Source organism: Mustelus asterias, chromosome 8 (assembly GCF_964213995.1).
Source record: "Mustelus asterias chromosome 8, sMusAst1.hap1.1, whole genome shotgun sequence".
Lineage (NCBI taxonomy): Eukaryota > Metazoa > Chordata > Chondrichthyes > Carcharhiniformes > Triakidae > Mustelus > Mustelus asterias.
This window is the reverse complement of record NC_135808.1, coordinates 64,517,473-64,524,103: the sequence shown is the minus strand read 5'-3', so window position 1 is coordinate 64,524,103 and position 6,631 is coordinate 64,517,473. Positions and strand designations below refer to the sequence as shown.

The following is a 6,631-nucleotide window of genomic DNA, read 5'->3' as shown; positions in this document are numbered from 1 at the left end:
TGTGAGCTCACACATTTGTATCTTTTTCCCGATGGAAGAAGGTAGAAGAGAGAATGTCCGGGATGCGTGGGGTCCTTGATTATGCTGGCTGTTTTGCTGAGGCAGCGCGAAGTGTAGACAGTGTCAATGGATGGGCTTCATTCATGACCCTTTGCTGCCTCTTGCGGTCTTGGACTGAGCAGGAGCCATACCAAGCTGTGATACAACCAGAAAGAATGCTTTCTATGGTGCATCTGTAGAAGTTGGTGAGAGTTGTAGCGGACATGCCAAATTTCCTTAACGTCCTGAGAAAGTAGAGGCGTTGGTGGGCTTTCTTAACTATAGCATTGGCATGGAGGGACCAGGACAGGCTGTTCATGACCTGAAAAACCTGAAGCTCTCGACCATTTCTGCTTCATCCCCATTGATGTAGACGGGCATGTCCTCCACTGTGCTTCCTGAAGCCGATGACTATCTCCTTCATTTTGTTGACATTGAGGGAGAGATTATTGTCGTTGCACCAGTTCACCAGATTCTGTATCTCTTTCCTGTGCTGTGTCTTGTCATTGTTTGAGATCCAACCCACAATGGTGGTGTCAACAACAAACTTGAAAATCAAGCTGGAGGGGAATTTGGTCACACAGTCATAGGTCTATAAGGAGTATAGTAGGGTGCTGAGGACACAGCCTTGTGGGGCACCGGTGTTGAGGATGATCAACTTTAAGGTTGACCAGTTTGACATTGTCTATCAGAGGGCCCCCATCACCTTTCCGTTGCTTGTTTACTCCATGAATATCTCCATGGTAACATTCAAAAATCATGGGCTATGGACAATATCGTGATGGCTGCTGCTCTGCTACTTTGTTCTCTCCAGCCGCCATTGAAGACTGTACCTCCTTTGATGAAATGATTTCTGAAAGAATTGAAGGACATTTGAACTTTGGAAATTCTCCCTCCTGTGTTGTTTGAAAAAGTCTGCAGGATTAATTCAGGGCCGTGAATATTGCCATTCTTCAAGAGACTACGAGGCAGGAGATAGAAGCCCATTGGAAAACACCTGGAGAGGGAGGAGATACTTTGTATGTTGAAGTTGACAAAGAACTGCTGTTGCCAGGCTAAAAACTCTTGCTGCTTGGTTAACAACACCTGGCCTGAGAGAAGTATTCGCTGAACATTTTATTATCAAAATACTCTTAGCTGAGTGTGCGTGTATATGTGTGTATGCATGTGTGTGCATGTGTGCATGCATATGAGCATGCATATGAATGTGCATGCATGTATGTGTGCACATGTGTGTGCGTGCACATGTGTGTGTGTGTGCATGCACATGTGTGTGTGTGTGTGTGTGCACATGTGTGTGCATGCATGCACCTTGGAAACAGACTGCAAGATGATGAACTCTTTCACTCTTTCGCTCTCTCTCCCCCACCTTTGTGCGGTCTAGAGTGAGTAAAATATTTTTAGAATTTGGCTAAGATCAAATGTAGTATCGCTTCTTGGCCTTTTGGCTAAGATCAAGCGTAGTATCGATGTGCTACAGTTGTAAGAAGTCATGATGTTACACTGAGGCTTCATTTGAAGCAATTTTTAAAAGCGGCATCTCAGCCTTTTGGCTAAGATGCAAATAAGATTGAGCCTTGGAGAAGGTGCAATGCCTGCTCCAATCAGCTTGGATCATGTAGATCAGGCCCAGGACAAGAAGTGAGAGGCCTGTCTTGTCAGCTTGGATCTGGAATGTCTCACTTGCAGAGACTCTGAATTGGGCTTTGATTGGATTGAATTGGATATACAGGACCTTGGTGAGACCACATTTGGAATATTGTGTGCAGTTCTGGTCACCTCACTATAAGAAGGATGTGGAAGCACTGGAAAGAGTGCAAAGGAGATTTACCAGGATGCTGCCTGGTTTGGAGGGTAGGTCTTATGAGCAAAGGTTGAGGGAGCTAGGGCTTTTCTCTTTAGAGCGGAGGAGGATGAGAGGCGACTTAATAGAGGTTTATAAGATGATGAGGGGGATAGATAGAGTGGACGTTCAGAGACTATTTCCTCGGGTGGATGTAGCTGTTACTAGGGGGCATAACTATAAGGTTCATGGTGGAAGATATAGGAGGGATGTCCGAGGTAGGTTCTTTACTCAGAGAGTGGTTGGGGTGTGGAATGGACTGCCTGCTGTGATAGTGGAGTCGGACACTTTAGGAACTTTCAAGCGGTTATTGGATAGGCACATGGAGCACACCAGAATGATAGGGAGTGGGATAGCTTGACCTTGGTTTCGGAAAAGGTTCGGCACAACATCGAGGGCCGAAGGGCCTGTACTGTGCTGTACTGTTCTATGTTCTATATATAAATAAAACTTCCATCAGAATAACTCATCTGTATTTTTTGAAAGTCTGCAAAGTAGTGACAAGTAAGAGTCATCAAAGAGTTTCACCAAGAATCCATCTGAAAGAACTTCCAAATCTATTGTGACCAGAATTCTGTCAGATCAACGGGCGTCCAGACCCTTCTGAGTGGTGTAATTTTGAAAGAAACGCTCCCATACTCCAGCCTCTGCAGGGGACTGAATTTGTTTTGCTCTGTTTGTGTGTGACTGAATGGGGGTTCAAATTTTTTTTTGAAAAAGGGGAAAACTTTTAGACTTCTAAACTACAACTTGTATGTTAGCCAGTTTTATAACTTGTTTTTTAAATAAGAGGTTTGTATTAGAATACATCAATTTTTTTGTGTTTATTGGAAGAAGCCTGGGTACAGTCTTTTTGTGCTGTAAAAAACAGTATTAAAGGTAATCAATTGGTCAGCTTTGTGGCTGAGGTTGACATTTAAGCTTTTTCTTACAACCTGTACAGCAGTGGGGCTAGAATTGGCTGTAGTCTCCCATCAGGATCCATAACGTTCCCCTTTAAGGGCTGCAGGCTTCCTTCAAGTAACAGTCACCCCATTGGATATTCTGCCCCCCTCTGTCTATAGGAAGGGCAGTCAGCACTCCTTATGGTAGCTGATGTGTTCAATATTAACAAGCTCCAGTTGGCCAGTCTTCTCTCTAACTCGAGGTGGCAATGCCTACCCACTACCAATGGACACCTGTTATGATGCAGAGGTTGATCCCCCAAAGAGAAATACCTCACTATGTAATCTGTTAAAAGTGTTTGTGAAGGTGTGAACTGTTCTTCATTAACGTTTAGAGGTTCATTAACAGAAATACCTGATACTCACTTTAAGTGAACAATTAACAAGTTATTTATTTAACCAATTGGGAACTTTAACTAAACAAGTGACATATTGATTAAAGTAAGATACTACTGGGATGCTGTTCAAATAAATACAACGCCCATTCACTACAAGAAAAAAATAACAGACTTTAGTCACTCTCAAAAAACAAATATACAACCAGATATTTTGGTTTTGGAAAACCTTTGGAGTTCTTCTGTCAATTCCGCTGCCAGTAAGATCTTTCTGATTTTGGTACCCTTCGTAGGTAGATGGAAATATTTTAAGCTGGCAGGGAGCCACTCTTTCCATCTCTTGGTGTTGGGAGTTGGCAGCCCTTCGATCGAACTCCAGGCAGGCATTGAGTTCCCCTTCATAACTCTGATGATCTGCCAATTTCCCTCCACCAGAATTAGTCTGATGTTGTCAACAACAGCCAAATTCAAATTTGATAGGTTCCTGATAGCTGAATGTCTTCTTTAAACTGATAGGCTGCTGAATTCAAAAGCCTGCAAAGCCTGTTTGATGCGCGACAATCAAGCACGAGGTACAAGGCTTCAGCGATTGAAGGCTTTTATTGACAAACAATGGAACTATCTAAACACGAGTACACCATTCCAGACTGGAGGGGTCCCGCCTGAGCAGAGGGTCTTATACCTCTCTCAGGAGGCGGGGCCCGACCGGGATCTGCCATAACAGCATCCACCACAGGTATATTAATCCCACAGTGTAAACACCCTAGCCCAACAACAACATTATAACAACCCCACAGTGTCAACACCCTAACCCAACAGCAACATTGGAATAACCCCACAGTGGTAACCAACGATGGTTCACCACACTGTTACCAAGGCAATCCTAATGCTTGGTCCTCGTTATAAATGTTGTAATCTGTGCACCTTATAGGCACCTGCATTTTAAACATCCAAGCACTGACACCAAACCAGCTTTTAAAAGGACCACACTTCACAAATTCAGAACTGAACATCACAACCGGGAGCTCCTGGAGTTAAGCAATATAGTTGACAGTAGAAAAACTGTCATGACAATAGGGCAAGGGAACAGATTTAATTAAACCAAAGGCAACTTTTCAACTGATGTCCGATCAAAGAGTGTGCAGACTGCGAGATAAATTTTGAGATATGAGAAGTCTGAAGGCGCTATTTCAAAGAAGAATCGGGTAGATCTACATAGTGTCTTCATTCTATATTTATTCCTTAAAAAGGCCCAGGAGCTATTTAAGGAACAGGCAGACTTGTGTTGAGGGATATTTGCAAGTTCTTTCTGGCCTCGGGAGGTAAGCTGGACCAAGCGACCATATTAACACTGTTTGGGTGACCTAACAACTAGAGACCATACGGTGTCACACCTGCTGCTAACATCAGGAATAAGGGACAATATCACCTGCTGCTATTTGTTATTCACTTCCTCCGTGCAGAAGCGCAAGTGATATCTATTCCACACCCATTATTTGTTTTTGGCTGCAGCCACGCTGATGTATTGTGAGCTGTAGCTCATTTTCCTTATACTCTTGCCATTAAAGGCTGTGGATTCAAGGCTTACTCCGGCAAGTTGAGCAGAGGATCAAGGCTGATACTCTGATGTAGTCCCAAGGGTCCACTGCTGTCAGACCTGCTGTCTCTGGGGTGAGAAATCGAGCTGAGTCTCCTTCTGCCCCATCAGAAAGGTATGGGAGACATCAAGGTCTTATTTCTAAGAAGGATAGGGTAGAGCTCTATAGTGCCTGTATTTATCCCTCAACCAATCTCACTCTAAACGGTTTTCTTTATCACATCGCTCTTTGTGGGAGCTTGCTGTGTACAATTTGGCTGCCATATTTCGTACAATACAACAGTGACTGTCGTTCATCAACAAGAATTGGCATTTATATAGTTCCTTTAACAGAATGAAATGACCCAAGGCACTTTACAAAAGCATTATATATTAAAAAACAATTATTTGGCACCATGTGTTTCTGATCAGCACAGTAAGAAGTCTCACAACACCAGGTTAAAGTCCAACAGGTTTATTTGGTAGCACAAGCTTTCGGAGTGTCGCTCCTTCTTCAGGTGAGTGAGAAGTTGTGTTCACAAACAGGGCATATATAGACATAAACTCAATTTACAAGATTGCATCTTTGTAGAAGCTTGATGTCTGTGTCGATATGCGCGATCTTCTTGGAGATCCTCTCCACTTGGAGCCAGCAGTTTGCGATGTCGATGGTAGCCATGGTGTGGATGCCGGCATCTCCACATCATTTCTGATCAGCAGCACTGAGTTATCACCCAGGGCCAGTGAGTCAGACCTGTGACTTAATTCAGTAGTGATATATGAAGTGTTTAAAGGAAAATAATTTCAGTTTGCAATGGGGCTACGAAGGGATTATCCTAAGGTTCTGTGGTATGAGCGACACCCAATCGAACTTTGACTTATTTTAAGCAACATAACTCACCCAGCAGAAAAGAAAATCACATTGGTTTAAAAGACTATATCCTTTTAGAGTCAAAGATATACACAGCACAGAAAAAGGCCATTCAGCCCATCGTGTCTGCACTGGTCAAAGACAAACCACCTAATTATTCTAAACCCATTTTCCAGCATTTGGTCCAAAGCCTTGTATGCCTTGGCATTGCAAGTGCACATCTAAATACTTTTTAAATGTTATGAGGGTCTCTGCCTCCACCATCCTTTCAGGCAGTGAGTTGCAGGTTCCCACCACCCTCTGGGTGAAAAGATTTTCCTCACATCCCCTCTAAACATCCTACCCTTTACCTTAAATTGATTTCCCCTGGTCATTGATCCCATCACCAAGGGATCCTGTTCATCTGCGCCCCTCCGAATCTTATGTATCTCAATCATATCCCCCCTCAGTCTCCTCTGCTCCCCAAGGGAAACAACCCCAGTCTATCCAATCTCTCTTCATAACTAAAACTCTCCAGCCCAGGGAACATCCTGGTAAATCTCCTCTGCACCCTTTCCAATGCTATCACATCCCTCCAATAAGGTGGATTTCAGATCTGCACATAATACCCTATCTGTGGCCAAACCAATGTTTCATATAGTTCCAGCGTAACCTCCCTGCTTTTAAACGCTATGCCTGAGAAAATAATGGCAAGTATACCATATACCTTCTTAACTGCTTTATCCGCATGTCCTGCTACCTTAAGGAACCGGTGTACATTCACACCAAGGTCCCTCTGATCCTAAGTGCTTCCCAGGGTCCTGTCATTTATCATGTATTCCCTTGCTTTGTTTGTCCTGCCTAAGTGCATCATCTCACACTTATCCGGATTGAATTCCACTTGTCATTGCTCAGTCCATCTGACCAGCCCATCTATATCCTCCTGTAATCTAAAGCTATCCTCCCCACTATTTACCACCCGACCAATTTTTGCATCATCCATGAACTTATGAATCAACCCTCCTACATTCAAGTCTAAATCAT

General features: G+C 43.5%; 1 non-coding gene across 1 annotated transcript; it reads left to right on the top strand.

The window, feature by feature from the left end:
* The first annotated feature begins 1,467 nt into the window (after positions 1-1,467).
* Positions 1,468-1,650, top strand: LOC144498058 (U2 spliceosomal RNA). Its single transcript, XR_013498626.1, has one exon. It is a non-coding gene; the product is annotated as a U2 spliceosomal RNA (small nuclear RNA).
* Positions 1,651-6,631: the final 4,981 nt, after the last annotated feature.